Below are 21,675 nucleotides of genomic sequence, written 5' to 3'. Positions count from 1 at the left end.
CCTGGGATTAAAATAGCAACTCTCTAGACTATAGAGTGCCCAAATATAGTTCTCAGCCCTTCCTTTCCTGAAGACTTTATCTATATTTCCTCAAAGAGGTATCCTTTTTAAAAGACAGTTCCTGTGATGTCTTGGCCTAGCTTTTTCCCTTCTCGGCTTCACTTCCTTATTAAGTTCTTCCTTTGGTGTGGACTTTTCCATTTGTACTTAGTTTTAGGGGTGGAGCTTAACCCCCCCCCCCCCCTCCAGAGGCTTGGCTCATTTGGTTTAGCCTTTTTGCCTCAGAGCTTGCCTGAAAGGCTGAGGAGAAGGCCAGAAATTGTCTGGGTTCCTTGGCAATCCAGACAGGCATCCTTAGCATGTACCTTACCATTATAACTTAGAGTATTTTACCATCAATAGCCAAGTACCTTACCATATAGTCATCATAGTTCTGTACATACCATTATAGCTAGTACTTACCATTATAGCTAGTATTTACCAATATAGCTTAGATTATTTTACCACCACCATAAAAAGTCCAATATTTTACCATAGCGAAGTCCAGTATTTACCACCAAAATAGTACTTTACCAATATAGCATAGTGTACTTCACCATAGTTCTGTACTTTACCATCTTAGTTCTGTATTATATCTATAACCAAGTGACTTACCACCATTATAGTCAAGTATTTTACCTCATATTATATGAATATATAATATTTATTACCAGTGTAACTAAGTTCAACCAACAAACTTTGTCTTTGTAATATATTATTTTGATTCGCCTTTTAAGAACCCTGACTGAAGTTAACTTTGCCTTTGTGTCCAGTATACGTATTTTGATTAACTTTATCCTGCCTCAAGAGTCTTTATTTAAAAGAACTGAACTACATCAGAGGGTATACCGCTAGCCACCGGGAATACCCAGACATTATAGTTTCCCTTTAACCCTGGTGTGCCATCACAGTTCCCAACTGACTGAATTCTAAACTCTAACTCCTAACACACTGAATCCCAAACCCTAAATCCTAACTGACTGAATTCCAAACCCTAACTGAAAAAGAATTCCCTGACTCCCTGGCTCCAACTGTCACTTTAGTTCTGCCCATCTCGAGTTGCTAAGCAACTTCTCATTTGCATCAACCAATCAGACTGCATCTATTGTAATAGCTGTTTGATTGCTCCTCCCCCTTGCTCTGCTGAGCTTCTGCAAGTAAGGCCTTCAAAATGGCCACACAATCAACCCTGCTTACAAAATGGCTGCACATCAGTCCTTCAAGGAAGGCCACTTCCCAACCTTGTAAGGTAAGCAAGATCCGTTACATAATTCCATGACATATATCCTTGACTACTAGAAAAAAAGAATCTGGACTCATAATAAAAACACTGTCAATACATAGAATTATTCTTTTCATTCCATCCTCCAACATTTTCATCACCTTCTACTTTACATTTCCTCTTTTCTTTTGAGTTAGTGTTGTGTTATTGTCCTCTGTCATTTGTTCCACTTCTCTTTCTCTACTCAGTCTTAAAACTGGCAACTGTAATTATCTTTTCTCATCCATCTACAGTGATTGCTGTGTTTACTTGCAAGTTTTCAATTCACATAACTGTCAAATCAATGTCATTGTTTTGTTCTTTGACCATTTTTTGTCCAGCTTCCTTGACATCATTTTCTATTTTGTGCATCACCAAATAATTCCTTTCAATATTTCCTCTGTTTTCAGATTATGAGCCATCTGTGCTTACTTGAGAATGCAGTCATGCATACATCTCACTTTCTTAGCCTTTCTCCTTTCCTACCTTGAGCTTGTTGTGATTATTTTTTTCACTCCAGCCTGCACCATTGGAGAATGGCCTATTTTCCTTTTTGTAGCATATATAGATATACACACAGACACACGCGCGCACGCGCACAGACCTTTATTGGGTGAAGTGCAGTGGGTGGGAGGGACAGAATCAAAGCTTTTTGTCCCATTGTCCTTTCAAACTAGAGACCAGGAAGTTTTGCTAACTTTCTTCCTACATTGGAGAGCACAAATTACTTATCTCTACCATATGCACATCAAGATGTGTGCCAGGGGAAGAGATGGCACAAGGGATTTAAATAGGATTTTTCTCTTTTGAGCTGTGAAAGATACTATTACTTCACAATGTAAAGCATCCTATGGGAATAGGCTTTGCAGGCATACATCTGATAGATCTTTTCAGGCATAAAAGATTCTTCTTTGTGAAGAATGATTGAGCTAACAAATATTTGGGAAACCTGGGATGATGGTTCACTGGATACTAGATGGACATGAATAAAGCTGTGTCAAGTGTTCTCTATTTTTCAGTTACAGAAGGGTGCCCCCCCCCCCCCGCTCACTATTCTGAAAATGCAAAGGTTTGTCATTTTCAATCCTTTTAAGTGTCATTCTTTCTTTTGGCTTTTGTTATTCAGGTATAATTTTATGCAGCAGATGGAAAGAACACAGCCAAGGTTTTCTGCTCCCATTGCTGGGAAACCAGAGCATTTCCTTAATGCTCCAACAAGCATTCACTGAGTGGCGTTCATTTGAGCAATGTTCACCTGAACATTTACATCCAGCTGATAATTAGGAGAACCAAAGTTTAGCTTTCTCATTGATCCTCATCCTTATACATGGATGAACAACACAAGGTCCATGGATCATGTAGCCCCTTTTGCCCAATTTTGAGTCCCAGATACCACATTAAAAATAGTGATGACACACAAGTTTCCTATTCACATTTATGGTCCAGGTACCACTGCCTTAATTGTAAATGCCTCCCAAACTCACCTTAATATTAAAACAGCTAATTGTTATTATTATTGTTCTTGTTATTATAAGTATTATGTTTTTTTATATCTCACTTTTTTCCTCCACAAGAGACTCAAAGCGGCTTACATTAAAAGCATTTAATGTACAAGGTGATTAATCACGGTGATTAATTACAACATTCACATTGACCTCCAACAGACAAGAGTTCTTTATCCCACCCTGGACCTTCCATAGACATATAAACTTCCCTTGCTTAGTTTCCAATATACAGTAGAGTACTGGTTATCCGAGATAAAGGGGTGGGCCCAATCTCGGATAACCGAACTGCTCGGATAATAGGGAGGCCCTATTATCCTTCCAAACAATCTGGTTTAGGGAAGCACCCCGCGATCACTGCTGCCTAGCAACGTTTGCGGGGTGCCTCCCTGGGCCGAAGGCTTGCCAAGGGATGGTCCCTTGGCGAGCCCTCGCCCCTTGGGAAGCACCCTGTGAGCGTTGCTAGGCAGCAGCGATTGCAGGGCGCTTCCTCCTCCCTCTCCCTCTCCTCCTCTCGAACTCGAGAGAAGGAGAGGGAGAGGGAGGGGCACCTCTGGTGGTACCTCAAATAATACGGAGTCTCGGTTAACAGGAGCTTGATTAACCAGAACTCTACTCTACCTCACAATCTCTGAGGATGCCTGCCATAGGTGTGGGTGAAACGTCTGGAGAGAATGCTTCTGGAACATGATCATACAGCCGGAAAAACTCACAACAACCCATTTCAAAACAATTTAAAATCTACAAATATACAAACATTAAAACAGAATTAAATATCACTAATATTAAAAAAATTCAGTTAAAATCCATAAAAACATTCTGAGGGATGGAGTTCTATGGTGCTGGCAAGCACGGTGTAGCAAGATGGCATGTGGCTAGTGCTTCAGATTGATGCACTATCACTCACTGGCGGGAGGGGTAATATTTCAGTGCCATGTTCACCAGCTCCACTGCTTTCATGAATTATAGTCTGTACAACTTCTACTGTTTGTGTGACCGTGTCTTTTTTTACTCTGATAATGCAATCAAGTATAGTTCCAGTACAAAAGAAGATATTTTATACAGTTTATTTTTATACATTATTATTATTATTATTATTATTATTATTATTATTATTATTATTATTTTATTAACAAAGAATTATTGATTGTAGTTTAGTCTTTTGGTAATAAATAGTAAAGGATGGAGACTGTAATTCATGAAAATAGTTCATTCTCAGAAAAGACAGAGACAGAAACCAAAATAACCGAACAAAATAACTGAAGCCCATACAAAAAACACTATGTGCCACCTGCTGGTGGATTATGAGAATGTGTTTATCTGTCATGAGAACTCTTGGAACTATCTTGCCTATTTATCAATTGGAGTGATTGTCTTCCAAATTTTCCCTTAACTTGTTTTGCAGGTAGAGAAATAGAGCAATCAAAGTGCAAGTTTAAAATGACATATTCCATCTTTCCTCTCCATTGCAGTTTTAAATACCTAGCTAATCACACTCAGAAGGTTTATGTACCATCACATGCTGCTGTCATTAAAGGTGTAAGCACAAGGCAGGTTAAATGACATGGTAAATCAGACACTAGTAAATGCTGTCATAAATAAAACCTTCTAAACTGACTATTATCTTTAAGTCAGAATTAGGTCTAGTCCACAGTCTGGTGCTTTCGAAAATAACTGAATATAGGTCAAACTGGATTTCATTTCTGAACCTGAAATGAAATCCAGAAATCCAAAGTCTTGCAAAATTAAAAAGACATGTTACAAGTTTCCCTTTAAAAAGTAAAGTACTTTTGTTTCAAAAAGAACAAAGGGCATAAGTGAAAGTTTGCAATTATGTCTTTTATTGGTTGTTATTGGTTGTTATTTTTTAAATCTCTTCTCTGGATTGAAGTTGGTTTTACAGTATACTGGTTTTACACTTATCCAAGCTTCACTTATCCAAGGTTCTGTATTATCCAAGGCAGTCTGCCTTTTAGTAGTCATTGTTTTTGTAGTAAATGTTGCAATGTTTTGGTGCTACATTCGTAAATACAGTAATTACTACATAACATTACTGTGTATTGAACAGTTTTTTCTGTCAATTTCTTGTAAAACATGACGTTTTGGTGCTTCATTTGTAAAATCATAATGTAATTTTATGTTTAATAGGCTTTTTTCTTAATCCCTCCTTATTATCCAATATTTTTTGCTTATCCAAGGTTCTGCTAGCCTGTTTATCTTGGATAACTGTGACTCTGCTGTATTCATCTTTAAGTTGTTCTTATATGACTCCTGGCATTTATGCCTAACTATTCAGAACCATCAGTGTTTTTCACAAAATCAGTCTTATGAAGGGAGACTTAGAAGATAGTACTGTGACTTTCCCCTGTCCTTATTAATGCATTTCAGGAACAGAATATGAGATACATCAAGAAAAAGCATTGTAGACAAGAATGAATTTTATTCTCACTGGCAAGAACAAATAGTTTTTATTGATTTCCTTATTGCTTTAAATCGTGAAAGACTACAATTATAAAGACGAATGAACTTTCAATTTATTCTGTGTGAAAACTGTATATTTTTGGCACATAAAAAGATATTTCTTCAGAAAATATAATTTCTAATACAAAATGTATAAATGTTATTTTTCATGCAGAAAACTTTTTTTGGCATTTCTATCCAAAAGTGGTGTTTTCTTTTCGAAAACTTGTTTTCCCTGATCGTGTTCTTTTATTCACAAAAAGTCCCAACACACATTTTTCATGCAGAATAGGTTCCTAAATTGAGACATTCTTACTTATTTATTTCTGAAGCTAAGTAATGTACTATTTCCTTTCCTGTTTGATTGCAGGAAAAGGTATACTAAATGCAAAGAACCATATATGCATAAGAAACAAAGTTAAACACATTGTGGAGCTGGTGGTGCACAATACTTCTTTGGCAATTACATGGGCAAAGGTAGTCTGTGATTGGGGAAGGTGGCATGTAGGGGAATTCTGTACTCTGCATCCTCTACACCAGGTGATATGTGACTGTGGTCTACACTCAACCCTCTCATCATCCGAATCCATGTATCCACGTGTCCCCTAAAAATATATTCCCTATTATTTGCAGTCTTATACTTTCTAGGGAACATGAAAACCAAATTCTTGGTATTTTGCTGATTCTCTCAGCTGCCTTACTATCTCATCAGATTTGTCCATCATCCACCGCTTCCTCTCCACTTTCAGCAAGGAGTTCATGGGACTTCACATTGGGACTTCCAACCAGGTTCCATGCTGAAAGAGTAGAGGAAGCGGGGCACGCTGCGGTGGTGGCAACCCGGAGCCTTTCCTTGTTGCCTTGTCAGGAATGGGGGGAAGCCAGGCAGCGATGCTTCTCCCCATGGGATTGGGGTAATGGTAAGGCAGGCGATCTGGGGCTTGGAGCAATGGGTTCTCCACGCCCTTTGCCAGGAACCTATGCATTCACTACAATGCATGGTGAATTCATGGTCCTTTGTGATTAGGTACTTAGCCCTAAAATTGTTTTTAAAAACTGGAATGAATGCTTGGTCAAAACAATTGGGGGGGGGGACAGAATGAAATTACCTCACATGTCCCCTACAAAGTGCAAGAGGAATTTTTAATTGGTCTTACAGCTAATGTTTTGGACATAAAATACACTAAGGTACTCCACTGTGAAAATCCTTTTCAACCTGGACCCATACCAAGGCAAAGCATTTTGCACACTATGAATTTTCTTCCAGAGCTTGTTATATACTAATATATCACCTTCAGTCTATATATTCTTTGCTGCACTAGATAATAAATCGATAAACTGTGAAGTGCTTTGATAGTTTTTTTCCTGCATGGCAGGAAGTTGTCCTGGACAGCCCATGTTATCTCTTCCAAAACGAGGATTGGTCTCATTAGAGGAAACCCACTAGATTTGTTTCTAGCTGACCAATTAACATTTATCCAAACCTCATAGATGCAAAAGAATTATAGAATCATAGAATAATAGAGTTGGAAGAGACCACATGGGCCATCTAATCCAACTCCCTGTCATGCAGGAAAAGCACCATCAAAGTACCCCTTACAGATGACCATCCATCCTCTGTTTAAAAGCTTCCAAGGAAGTAGCTTCCACCACACTTTGAGGCAGAGAGTTCCACTGCTGAACAGCTCTTACAGCTCTGAACAGCTCTTAAGTTCTTCCTAATGTTCAGATGGAATCTCCTTTCCTGCAATTGAAACCCATTGCCCCATGTCCTAGTTTCCAGGGCAGCAGAAAACAAGCCTGCTCCATTTTTCTTATGGCATCGTTTCACATATTTATACATGGCTATCATGTCTCCTCTCAGCTTTCTCTTCTGCAGGCTAAACATGCCCAGTTCCTTAAGATGATCCTCATAGAGTATGGTCACCAGATCTTTGATCATTTCAGTTGCCCTCCTCTGGACACCTTCCAGCTTATCACCATCTCTTTTGAACTGTGGTGCCCAGAATTGGGCACAGTATTCCAGGGGAAGTCTAACCAAAGCTGAATAGAAAGGCACCATGACTTCCCTTGATCTAGACAGTAGACACTATACTCCCTTTGGCTTACTGTATCACACTGTTGGCTCATGTTCAACTTGCTGTCCATGAAGACTTCAATATCTTTTTCATGTGTACTGTTGTTGAGCATCTTTCATCCTGTATCTTTGCATTTTGTTTTTTTCTGACTAAGTGAAGTATCTTACATTTGTCCTTGCTGAAATGCATTTTGTTAGTTTTGGCCCAACTCTAATCTGTTAAGGTCATTTTGAATTCTGATCCTGTCCTCTAGAGTATTAGCTACCCCTCCTAATTGGTGTCATCTGCAAATTTGATAAGCATGCTCTTTAAACTTTTATCCAAGTCATTAATAAAGGTATTGAACAGTAATAGTCCCAGAACAGAACCCTGCAGCACTTCATAGTCACTTCTTTCCAGGATGAAGTGGAACCACTGGAGAGCATCTTTGGGTTTGGTCGCTTAACCAATTACAGATCCACCTAATAGTAACCCACATTATTATTATTACCTAGCCCACATATGACCAGTTTGCTCGCAAGAAGGTCATGGGGGACTTTGTTGAAGGCCTTGCTGAAATCAAGATATGTTACATCCACAGCATTCCCTGCTTCTACGAAGCTTGTAAGTCTATCAAAAAAAGAGATAAGATTAGTCTGACATGACTTGGTTTTGATACATTTATGTTGACTTTTAGTAATCACAGCATTCATTTCTCAGTGATTGCAGACTTCCTTCTTAATTATCTGCTCAAGAATCCTTGCTGGTATTGATATCAGGCTGACTGGATGGTAATAATTTGGGACCTCTTTTTTCCTTCTTGAAGATATGGACAACATTTGCTCTCCTCCTATCTGCTGGGACTCCTCCTGTTCTCGAAGAATTCTCAAAGATTATTGCCAGTGATTCTGAAATGACTTCTGCTAGTTCCTTCAATACTCTTGCATGTAGTTCATCTGGCCCTGGAGACTTGAATTATTTAGAGTAGCCAGGTATTCCTGAACTACTTTTTAAATCTATTTTGGGTTGCACTTTCCCTATTACCACTTTGGCTTTATACTGGTCAAGTTGAACCCCAATCTCCTTTTGGGAAAAGACTGAGGAAAAGAAGGTGATGAGCAGTTCTGCCTTTTCCCTTTCTCCTGTAAGCATTTCACCACCCTCTCCACTCAAGGAGCTACTTTTTTTTTTCCTTTTTCTACTGACATAACCAAAGAGCCCCTTTTATTGGTTTTAATCTCTCTGGCAAGCCCGAGCTCATTTTGTGTCTTAGCCTTATGAAACTTTCCCCTTCATATGTTGTTTATTTATTTGAATTCCTCTTTGGTGATTTCCCCCTTTTCCATTTCTTATGTGTGTCTCTTTTAAATCTTAGCTCAGTTAATAGTTCTTTGGACATCAATCCTGGTTGTTCTCCTTGTTGGCACTGTTTGTAACTGTGCCTTCAGTATCTCACCTTTAAGAAACTCCCATCCATCTTTAACTCTCTTCCCTTTTAGTATTCCTGTCCATGGAATCACGCACAGTATTTCCTTTAATTCATGAAGTCAGCTCTCCTAAATTCTAGAATGTATGTTTGACTTCACTTAGTCTTACCCTTCCTTTGTATAACAAACTCTGGGAGTGCATGATCACGCCCACCTAAGGATCCCATCACTTCCACTCCATTAACCAGATCCTTGGTTTTGGTTAGAATAGCTGGTCCCCTTTTTGCTTCTTCTACCATCTGGACAATAAAATTGTCTGCAAGGCAAGTAAAGATTTTTTGGACTTTGTACTCTTGGCAAAGATTGTTTTCTAACAAATATCAGAATAGTTAAAATTCCCCATTACTGCTATATCTCCTTTCTGCATGTTTGGTCATCTGGTTAAGGAAAGCTTTATACAGTTCTTACGTCTGGCTTGGAAGTCTGTAGTAGGCCCCCACAACTACATCTTTTTCAGACCTTGTTCCCTTAATTCCTATCCATATGCTCTCAACCTGATTTCCAGGATTGAAGTCTTGCATCTCTTCATAGGTGTAAATATTTTTGACATATAATGCTGCTCTACCTCCCCTCCTGTTTGGTCTATTACTCTGAAATAGGTTATACTCATCCATTGTTACATTCCAATTATAGGATTGTCCCACCAGGTTATACCATTATATCGTAACTGTTTTGTCGTGCTAAGAGATCCAGCTCATCTTGTTTATTTCCCATGCTCTGGGCATTAGTGTAAAGACATCTAAGCTTGTGGGACATTCTCCATATCTGTTTATTTGAGATTGTCCCCTAGCTGTTTAGTACTTGTTGTGTTTGTCCAACCCTCATTTTAGCCTTTTGTCTGTTCACTCCAGGCCTTGATAAACTACTGTTCCCAATGATAACGTCAACCTCCCACACACAATCTAGTTTTAAGTCTGCCTGATGAGGATTGCCAGTCTCAGAGTAAAAACATTCCTTTCTTCTTCTGTGAGGTGCAACCCAGTAGATTGAGTCTTTTCTGTACATCTTAATGTCCTTTTTTTTAATGCTTTGAAAGGTTCCTTCCACCACAGTGCCTAAGGTAAGGATAAAGGTTTCCCCTGACGTTAAGTCCAGTTGTGTCCGACTCTGGGTGTTGGTGCTCATCTCCATTTCCAAGCCAAAAAACCAGCGTTGTCCGTGGACACCTCCAAGGTCATGTGGCCGGCGTGACTGCATGGAGCGCCGTTACCTTCCCGCCAGAGCAGTACCTATTGATCTACTCACATTTGCATGTTTTCGAACTGCTAGGTTGGCAGAAGCTGGGGCTAACAGCGGGCGCTCATTCCGCTCTCCAGATTCAAACCTGCAACCTTTTGGTCTGCAAGTTCAGCAGCTCAGCGCTTTAATGCTCTGCACCACCAGAGACAACACAGTGCCTGAAAAACCTCTGATTCCCCCTGCATGGCAATTCTTGTTTTATGTAAAGCAATCAAAATTGCAGAAATGTCCTCCTTTGGGCAGACTCAAAATTATGACAGTGTTGTAATATCAAGAGGTTCTATGGGTTTTTAGCACTGATGAAATCATTTTGCATCTGGCTATGAGGATGCAGGAGGATTTCAAAAGCTGTTCACAGTAAATTTGGTGGGAGGGTGTGGCTCAGTCTAGCATATATCTATATGCAGACTTATGTATGCTATGCTATACCATAAAAGGTTGCTATTTGTGTTAGTTTTCTATTATGTTCTGCTCCAGAATAAATGCAAATGAATCATGTAAGTCATGAAGTTGTCCATCTGTGAAAAGCTCAATAAAAATCCCATGTTTTCTCAAACATTTATCTTTTTCCTTGACTTAGTGACTTTGTGGCAGTATGTATTATAAAACACTGCAACAACACTATAGAGAAAATCTCTTGAGCTCTCACCATGAAAAACATAGATCCAAGGAGCTCAGACATGAACTTTTTCACTAATTGTCAGTTTCAGAATTTTTATTACCTTTTCAGATTGTTGCAAACATTCTTTGTTATCTTTATGCAACTGTTTTGTTTTTGAAATGTTCTGAACTTTTTAAATGAGTGAACATGAAATCTCTTTTATCTATGTGACAGTATCAAGTTGGAGGTCTGCTATTTACTTAAAGCATTTAGTTTGCTTTAGTATTTAGGAGTTTATCATCTTTTCAAATTCAATCACTTTGAGAAGCTCACCCAGTCTGTGATATAGGGAATTATTTTCTGTAGGAATGAGTAGAATGCTATGTAAAACTATGTTGTTATGTGCCATCAAGTCAATTTCAGTTCATGAAAACCCTTATATGGTTTTCTTGGCAAGATTCACTTGAAGGAGACATTGCCTTTCTTTTAGGCACAGAGAGTATAATTTGCCCAAGGTCATATCAAAGATTTCTATTTGGACATGTAGAGTTCTAGTCCAACATTCAATTCATTGTCCAACACATTAGCTCTACATGTTAGATTTAAACAACATATTTTATAATGATACAGGAAGCTTAATGCCAAATAACATGTAGGACTTGTAGCTGAAATCTGTCTAGAAGCTACTTGTGATTTAGAACAGAACCAAGGAATGTGTGGCCCCTGAACTCCACTTTTGTGATCCTACATCTCATCAAACTATCTGAAACTACTAATAAATCTTAATGCTCTTGTAACATATGACCCTGTTTAAATAAAGAAGATGTGTCTGAGACTATACAGTGTCAGCCCTATCTTAGCCAACCCAGCCCTTGGGTATCTGAGTAAAAAATACAGGATTCTGATCTCTCACAACTAGCTTTTGATTATAACTTCTTGACTGCTTTACAGAAACAATACCAAAAAAGTCTAAGGAAAGAACATTCATGTTGTCTAGACCATATGTGTCAAACCCAAGGTAGGTGGGCCAAATTCAGCCTGCCATGTGCTTTTATGTAGGCCTCCAAATGCTGGACTACAACTCATGTACTCCTCATCATTAGACACCATGACTATAGCTCATGAGAGTTATGATACAGCAACAACTAGAAGGATGCAGTTTGTTCTGTTTAGTCAGGATAGTGGGATTTGAATTTAAATACAAAGCTTGTGGGTATGATATCTGATGTTAAAATGTCCTTTGATCTTTCCCCATATTCAGTGCCATAAGTGCTGTTGGGTTGCAATTCCCATTATAACCAGTCTGCATGGCGGATAATCAAAAGTAATCGGATTTGTCATTCAATAACATCTGGGGACACAAACTGGGTAAAAACCGAAGAGCTCCAACTATAAAATATTATAGCTTCCCCTTTGTATCCACAGATTCTCCATCTATGGATTCAATGGCCTTCAATGAAAATGGGTTTGACAGGTGTACTCTAAACAATCCAGATTAAAAAGAATTAGTAGAAACCTCCAGATATTATTATCTGATACAAATATAAATCCAGATAAATATTTTAGTCCAGCCCAAGTGTTCACATGAACACACATTTAGGATTAAAACCAGAGATGAGCAAATGAGTATCATATAGGTAGGGGTGGAAATAATTTATTCCCAAGTCAGATACAACTTTTCTGAGATTTTGAGAATTCTATTAGGAAGCATAATAAATTATCAAGAGTTCTGCAAGAAAACCAACATGCTTTTCTTTGCAGAATAATTTCTCTCCAATACTTTGGGATATCTAAATAAAGGAGAGTAGTGTGGAAGAAAACTACCATAATGATATGTTCTCACATACAGTTTTCAAGAACAAAACAATGGAATATATGCATTCCTCTGTATAAGCATCACCTTGCAATGTCCCCAGCACCTGCTATAAAATATGATGTTTACACATGGACCACAAAGGTCAGAAGACAATTCTGCAAGTCTGCTTGGCTAAATGGGGTTAGTACAAAACTTCCATTAACTTAATCATCAAGGTTCCTGCACATGAGAGCTTTTTAATCCCATTGAAACAGGTTACACAGCTCTTTTAAGATCTTCATGTTCATTGCATAAACTTGTATTATTTAATTGTATTATGTTATGGTTTATTGTATTGTCTTGGGCATGGCCCCATGTAAGCCGCCCCGAGTCCCCGTTGGGGAGATGGTGGCGGGGTATAAATAAAGTTTTATTATTATTATTATTATTTGGGTACTTGAGAACTGTCAGTGGTTTTCAGCCTTTCTTCTAAGAGTAGTCAGAGGCAGTCCAAGATAAAACACCATAAGCAATTCAGTAAACAGGAGCCAGCAAGCCAAATTCCTATGTCCATTCCAAGGGGTCAAAATACACATAAGTTTACTGCAAGTCCAGTTCCCATATCCAAGTCATAGTCCAGGGTTCAAAGCACAAGTCTAATGTCCAAACATCTTCCAAGATTCAAAGCACAAGTCCAATATCCACAAGTGTAGTCCAAAAGTTCAACATACAAAGGCATCAAGGATTCACAGCTGTAGAACCAAACAACATTTGCCTCCAGCAGTCACCTGTTCCAAACACCAGACTTTTTATGCAGATTCTGATAAACCTTTGCAGCTGCTATCTTCCAGCCAATAGATTAAACTGTTGCAGCTGGATGGCATTGATCCTGAATTGGAGTTGGGTAGGGTGAGCCAAGACGTGTATGCTTTCCCCCTCTAAAACACCCCAGAATTTGCAGAACACAAAGCTGTTAATAATTATGAGTTTGTTGTCACTCATTTTCCTTCTGTATGTGACTTGCCATTCAACCATTCAAATACTTGAAGGAAAATGGTGTAATTATTTTATCTACATCTCATAGTGCAATTAGGTAATGAAAATAGCAACTAAATGTCTGATAGTCTCTAACAGGGATAAATTAAATCACTCAGAGGCTAATGTTATGCATGGCTATTCGGGAAAATTTCCCTCAGTGTTCAGCAAGGCTTATCTCCAATGCAAGTATGAATAGCCTAATAGGTTCAAGCTAAAATGTTTTTCAAAATTGTTTTAGATGAGTTTTTCAGCATAAAATTCATGGGATTTTGTATGAGTAGCCCTTCAAGACATCATCATAACAACTAGCAAAAGTGCATGACTTTACTTGGGTTAAAACCTGATATGCCATCCTCACCCTACTACTATCTTTCCAACTCAGTACTTGTTCAGCCTGTACAAGCTTTTCATGGGGTAAATATTCCTTAATCTGTCGCTCAGTTGGGCTCCACCACCATTTCCTGTGCTATGTACTAAGAGTTAGGGCTGTGAAAGAGTTTCATAAAAACTTGGATCCCAGATGGAAAAGGGTTTCCCTAGTATTAGGACATTTTAATAAAGAAAGTCCTGATTATATGAGAATCTTTGTGATTTAGGAATTATTTTGTGAGTAAACTACATGTAGATTCCCCTCCCCCTCCCGAAATTGGATTTTTTTTTTTGCACTTAAAGGTTATTTTCTATTCGAGCAACAAGTGTAATGCATATAAAATCTTAGTGGACAGGTTAATCTACTGTGGCTTCATCAATGGGAAACCAGACCTCTCTCACCTGCAATGGCTGCTGCCCAGCAAGTCAGGATTAGAGGATTTTTGTGAATGTTACATAATATTCCCAATGCTATTGAACATGTAGGGATTATGAGTTCCAGTCAGTTACAAAGGCATCATTGTAGGTTACTTATTCATAACTATGATCATGAATTCCAATGCATATTTCTGTAAAATTTCTATGGGAATGAGCCGCAGATTAAAAGTCATTTACCCCTTTCTTTTAATGACCACTTTGTTCATATTTTGTAGCTGAAAGGGTCAATTAGCCAGTATATTTTGTTCACCACCATCTTGAAATATGCATCCAGTTACAGAAAAAATGGAAATCTTGTCTGATCTGGAGATTAAAATTTGTTTAATAAAACAAGTGACCTGCTGGAAATATTGGATATTTAAAGGTAAAGGTTTCTCCTTGACATTAAGTCTAGTTGAGTCTGACTCTGGAGAGCAGTGCTCACTTCATTTTCTAAGCAGGATTAATCCCTAGACCCCCCCCCTCCCCTGGTTATCAACTAAGACCTTACTTTGCAACTTATCCACTGCCTAGCCCTACGATATTCAGATGCACTAATCCCAGCCTAGCCCATCATAGTTGGCCATGTCCACTCTGAAGCTTTGGTCACTGGTATATTGAACCCATTGATGGAGCTTATTGAAACTGGATTTTAACTTTTGGGGATTGTTTTGAATTGTATGTTCTTGTTTTATCATGTTTATTATTTTTATTATGTTCATGTTGTTGTATGGTCAATTGAATGTTTTACTTTATATTGGAAACCGCCCTGAGTCCTCCTGAGGAGGTAGGGAGGTATATAAATAAAAACTGATTATTGTTGTTGTTATTATTATTTTATTATGACACAGCAAACAAGATAGATATGCTGGATTTCATATCACAAAATCACAAGTCGAACACTTCCCAAGTGTCTAGGACTGTGTGATGTATTTTCGGATGATGCGCGCAGATCCCAGCAGGGTGGCCTTTTGCAGTTGGCAGATCGTAATTTTGTCAATGTCTATTGTTTCCAAATGCCGGCTGAGATCTTTTGGCATGGCACCCAATGTGCCGATCACCACCGGGACCACCTGTACTGGTTTCTGCCAGAGTCTTTGAAGTTCAATCTTGAAGTCCTGATAGCGGCTGAGTTTTTCCTGTTGTTTTTCGTCAATGCGACTGTCACCTGGGATGGGAACATCAATGATCCAAACCTTTTTCTTTTCCACAACTGTGATGTCTGGTGTGTTGTGTTCCAGAACTTTGTCAGTCTGGATTTGGAAGTCCCACAGTGTCTTTGCGTGCTCATTTTCCAATACTTTTGCAGGTTTGTGATCCCACCAGTTCTTTACTGCTGGCAGGTGATACTTGAGACGTAAGTTCCAATGAATCATTTGGGCCACATAGTTGTGCCTCTGTTTGTAGTCTGTCTGTGCAATTTTTTACAGCAGCTGAGGATATGATCTATTATTATTATTATTATTATTATTATTATTATTATTATTATTATTATTAGCTGAAGAGCCAGCGTTATTTATAGACGTCTCCTAGGTCATGTGGCTGGCATGGCTGCATGGAGCGCTGTTACCTTCCCACCAAATTGATACCTATTGATCTATTCACATTTACATGTTTCCCAACTGCTAGGTTGGCAGAAACTGAGACTGACAACAGGCGCTCACTCAAGTCAGCAAGTTCTGCACACCTTAAGCAATACTGGAAGCTTGACTTGTGTTTAGAGCAAGATATCTCAAGGTCTCAGTATTACTCCAAATAGTTTTTACATATGATATATTAAATTGAAATTGAAATATATGTACATGGATGTTTGAACTAATTATCCACATTCCCCCATTGATTTTCCTAGCATCTCTTTTTTTCCTTTTGTTACAATGGGGAATGGAAAATGACTTTTGTAATATTGTGAAAAAATTCTGGTATGGGAAAATTCCTATGTGGGTTTCCCCCCTGGAAGCCATTCAAAGGAAAATCCTAGGCTGGAGGAACTGGCCCAGATATAAGGAATTATTGATTAAAACCAAAGATGGATTTCAATTGAAGAGCCAGGGTGAACTAAAGAAGAAGTATAACAACTTAACTTGGTTTCAATATGCCCAAATTAAAGAAGTTTATACAAAAGATAAACAAATTGGATTCAATGACAACGAAACTACTTGGGATAAGCTACTCAAGAATGAGAAAAAGGGCATAACCAAACTATACATCAAGCTACTGGAATGGTCTACGGAAATAATAGGGGTTAAAAACTGCATGGTGAAATGGGCCCAAAATCTAGGCAGACCAATCAGATTAAACGAATGGGAACAGATCTGGAACAGAAAACAAAACTATACATACACATTAGACTTAAAAGAAAACTGGTTGAAAATGTTCCACAGATGGCACATCACACCGGAAAAACTAGGGCTGATGTACAAAAATGTACAAAATAATTGTTGGAAATGTAAGACCCAGGTGGGTTCTTATTACCATATATGGTGGACATGCGAGGAATCTCAAAAATTTTGGAAAATAATCCACTCGGAAACACAAAGAATACTGAAAAAGACCTTTCCTCTGAAACCTGAGTATTTCCTTTTAGGGATTACGGATGAAGATACAGACTTTAACCGCAACGAAGATATTCTATTCACCTATATGGTTACAGCTACTAGAATATCATTTGCAAAAGTATGGAAAATGCAGTATACTCCAGACAGGGAACAATGGCTTGAGAAGTTAGAAGACATATACAATATGGACACTCTAACATTTCTATTGAGACAGCATAAAGGCAAACCTATAAGACAAACGGACTGGAAATTATTCGAGGAATATAAGAAAAAGAGTCAGAAATAAATAGCAAACGAAAAAATACAATGGAGAAAGAAAAAAAATCTGTTCCGAATAAAACCATCCAGACTGAAAGGAATATATATATATATATATATATTAGGCTTGATCGATCCATGAAAAATTTGATTCTAAACTCGTTTCAAAACTAGAGGGGACAGTTTTTCGTTTTTGTTGCTAATAACGAATTTGGCCCCCAAAATTTTTCGAAATTAATGAAAATTCGTTATTTTCTAAATTAATTCGTTAATGGCGGACGCGCATGCGCGGTGGCCCAAAAACAGCCCGAAGGGGGGGGACTTAGGGGGCTCTCCCGCCCTCATTTTTTGAGTGATCTTCTTCAAACTCGGTACAGTGGTAGAACACATTTAACACTGATAGCTCACCAAAATGTGGAACGTTCCCCTTATCCTCTGATTTTTGGCAAATTTTCATAGCTTTTATAATAAACCATTTTTTAATAATTGCAGAAATCTGTTCCTGGTTTGAAAGTCTTATTTCCTGTTAAATTGGGTTGTCTTTACTGTGAAAGTCATTGTTCTACTTCAGAAACTTTGTTTTTGTGGCTGAAACTTTGTTAAATTGGTGTGTGTGTGATATATATTGTGTGTATATATAGTCCCTGCTTGTGTGTGTGTGTGTGTGTGTGTGTGTGTGTGTGTGTGTAGGTAAAGGTAAAGGTATCCCTTGACGTTAAGTTCAGTCATGTCTGACTCTGGGGGTTGGTGCTCATCTCCATTTCTAAGCCCAAGAGCTAGTGTTGTCCATAGACACCTCCAAGGTCATGTGGCCGGCATGACTACATGGAGTGCCATTACCTTCCCAGAAACACCCAGAAAATGGGAATTCCAGACAGGAAACAATCAGGGCCAGCTAATACCTCCCAACAAAGGATTCCCCCAGGTAGGAAGCAGCCAGGCTTTGAAGCTGCAAGGCTATTCAATGCTAATCAAGGTGACCAATTGCAACATTCACACTTGCCTCCCACAGACAAGAGTTCTTTCTCCCACCCTGGACCTTCCACAGATATATAAACCCCACTTGCCTAGCTTCGCACAGACGTCAAAACCTCTGAGTATGTCTGCCACAGATGTGGGTGAAACGTCAGGAGAGAATGCTTCTGGCACATGGCCATAGAGCCCGGAATACATACCACAACAGTGTGATCCCGGCCATGAAAGCTTTCGACAACACAACCACAGTATCCATTCAAGTTCATGTAGCGTAGTATGGACTGGAGACCTGTATTGGGGGAGGGAGGGTGCGAATCTGGGCCCCTGGGAGCAGCCGAGGACGGGCCTGGCCCACACCCCCTCGCATCCCGGGCCTCTTCCTTCCTCTTCCTTTTGTTATTTAAACTATATATTGTGAAATTATGGTGTGTTTTTTTTCATGCGTGTTCTGTGTTCAAGATAGGGAGACCAAAGAGGAAAAGCAAGGGAGGGACGGAGGCCCCAACACTTCCGGCTCCCATGCGAACTCCCCCCTTGTGTGCCTTGGAGGGTGGAGCATGCGCACTGGCTCTCCCTTTCTCTATGGCTCTTTTCAGGTCGCTTGGGAACCCGAAGTGCCTCCTCCCTTTGCCTTTGTGTCCAAGAAGGAGAGAAGGACGTTGCAAGGTTTGCATTGAGGGTGTTTCTCTGGTGGGTTTGGCTTGGAAGGGGGATCATTAAGGCCCAATTAATTAATGCACTGAGCTGAGGCGAGGCGGCGGCGGCGGCGGCCATTTCCCCCCTCCGTCTTCCTCCTCCTCCTCGGCCTCCTTCCCCCTCGCCCCCTCCCATTGGCTGAGCCTCCCATTGGCTGAGGGGCAAAAGGAAAGGAGTTTGGGTGATTTGCAAAAGCTTTTTTTTCCTAACGAAAAAAACGAAGAAATAAGAAAAAACGGCCTCTCGCGATTCGAAACCGCGATATCCAGACGTGTGGACAACCAAGGTTCTATATTGCTTCAAAACAAACGAAAATAACGAATTAATAACGGGTAACGGGAAAATCGAATTATTTGAGCAAGCCTAATATATATATATATATATATATATATATATATATATATATACGGACTAACATTGAAATAAAGCTAGACCGATGAAAATGGAAGACCTAAAATTTCCCCTCTCCCCCCTCTACCCTCTCCCCCCCTTTTCTTTTTTTTCTCCTTCCTTTTCTATAGAGATCCCCACTGTCGCCTGTATACCCCCCCTCCCCCCACCTGGTGTGGATCTATGTTTTTATTTGTATTCATGAAAATTTGTTCAATAAAAAATAATTTAAAAAAAGAAAAAGAGAAAGTAATTATCGGGTTAATGCATAAGGAATTAATCACCTTATCTTACAACACAAAAACCACCCTTATAGAGAACTGGAAACAAGAAAAAATAGCAAGAAATTAAACAGGTCTTGGATCAGAAATATTCAGAAAATTAAACAAATTAGGATTTCCAAATTCAATGGAAAATACTCTCCAAATGGTATAGACCCTCCTTCAATTAACATATTTATTTATTTACTACATTTATATCCCGCTCTTCTCACCCTGAAGGGGACTCAGAGCAGCTTACAAATCAAATGAACATACAATATACGATTAGCATAGCACAATATAAGCATTAAATTACTATATTATACTATATCATTATATGGTAATATTATTAGTAATATTAAATTTAATATATAATTAATATTATTATATTGCATTATTAGTAGTATAATATTGTATTCCATTATAATAATATTATCAATATTATATGTATATACAATATATTATATATTTATAAATTAATTATAAATTATATATATGTGTGTGTGTGTATAAAATTAGCATAGCATGTTGCTATGACACAGGAGACAAGATGGAACTATCTTCCTGTCTCTCAGGTTGGTATGATGTCTTCCTACCCCCCCCCCCCCCGCTTTTCACTCTGGCCCCAGAGTGGCAGTTATTCCTTGGGAGAAGGGTCTTCCAACCAATGACACAGGAGACAGGTTGGTATGATGTCTTCCTGGCCCCCTCCTTCTTCACTCTGGCCCCAAAGTGGCAGTTATTCCTGGATGGGAGGGGCTCCCAACCAATGACACAGGAGACAGGTTGGTATGATGTCTTCCTGGCCCCCTCCTTCTTCACTCATATATAATGGGAAATATTTCCAACAAATGTTGGCATAATTGTGGGGGGATAGGTTCATTCTCTCATATGTGGTGGGATTGCAGAAAATTATCGTTATTTTTGTTATACCTTTTCCCCCTCTTCCCTTCCCCTTATTTTGTGCCACCTTCACCAGGATGTTTTGATTGACCTAAGTTGCAAAAGGCCTATGTTTGAGGAACGCCTGTGCTTGAGAGAAAATGTTGATGTTTGGGAAAGAGTTGTTCCAGAGAAAAGAAGTTACTTTCAAATAATAACAATACATCAAGTCAGAACCGGTTCCCATAGGATTTCGAGCGTATACTTGCAACAAGTCAGGGTCAGTAACATGAAACCACCATTGTCTAAAGAATCACATGTTGTTACAGCATAGAAAACCAATGGGATTGCATGATGGTTGAGATGCTTGTGACGTAGACAACATTAGACAAATGGGGTAAATGATCTTTGTAAGCCAATAACGATATGCTCGCTAATTTCTGTGGAGGTGATAAAACCCTTGCAACCATTTTGGAAATTTGGACAAATCCTTTGATTGCATGGATGCATGTATTTGTCACATTGCTATGGCCACGCAATAAATAGTTTGAAGATCCAACTTTTTGTGGTGTTTTTCCTCACCTTCTCCACAGAAAAGAGGCTTCCTGCTTTTGACTTTGGATTAAGAGGAGTATTTTTACATCTTTGCCCCTTCAATTAAAGTAACATCAGAAATGCAATGGGGGAAATAATAGGGCAAAAATTAAAATGGGATAAAGCTAGATTCATGTCTCTCACTGTAGAGGCAAAGAAAGATAATAAATGGACAGAAATCCTAAACTATATGATAGCCACAATACAGGCTACAATATCCTGAGGATGGAGAGACAATACAAGATGGGTTTTGGAAACATGGTAGTCTTATCTCTTGGAATCCATAATCAATTATTTCATTAATCAAAGTAAAAGCAAGTATAATACTAGTATAAGAAATGGTCTATTCTAACTGACAAAACAGATAGAGATGACAGATATAGGATTTTGAACCAGACTTTCTACACGGTTAAATCTAACGCAAAGATATCATTCCGAATCGCTGTTCCAGGAGGGAGGGGGGAAGTGGGGGGGGAGGAACACATGGGAAATGGGTGATACGCATACAAGGAATATATAAAGCATTAATTAAGATAAAGTGACTTTTGGAACCATGTATATTGAGATAAGATCTGCATGGCAATTTTGTTAATTGAATGGATGTGTCAATAAATTTTAAAACACACTGAAAAAGAAGAACTTCTACAGACAGAGAAGACTTCCCCCTTCAAAAACTCATCCTTCACATGAAGAGCAATATAGACAGGGCCAAAGCATAGATGAAGCTAGCACTTTCTCTTTCCTTATATGATTAGTGTGTGTAGGTCCTGAACTCCTGAATAGATTAAGTAAAAATCTCA

The sequence above is a fragment of the Anolis carolinensis genome, chromosome 1 (genome assembly GCF_035594765.1).
Source record: "Anolis carolinensis isolate JA03-04 chromosome 1, rAnoCar3.1.pri, whole genome shotgun sequence".
Classification (NCBI taxonomy): Eukaryota; Metazoa; Chordata; class Lepidosauria; order Squamata; family Dactyloidae; genus Anolis; species Anolis carolinensis.
This window is presented reverse-complemented; position numbering follows the sequence as displayed.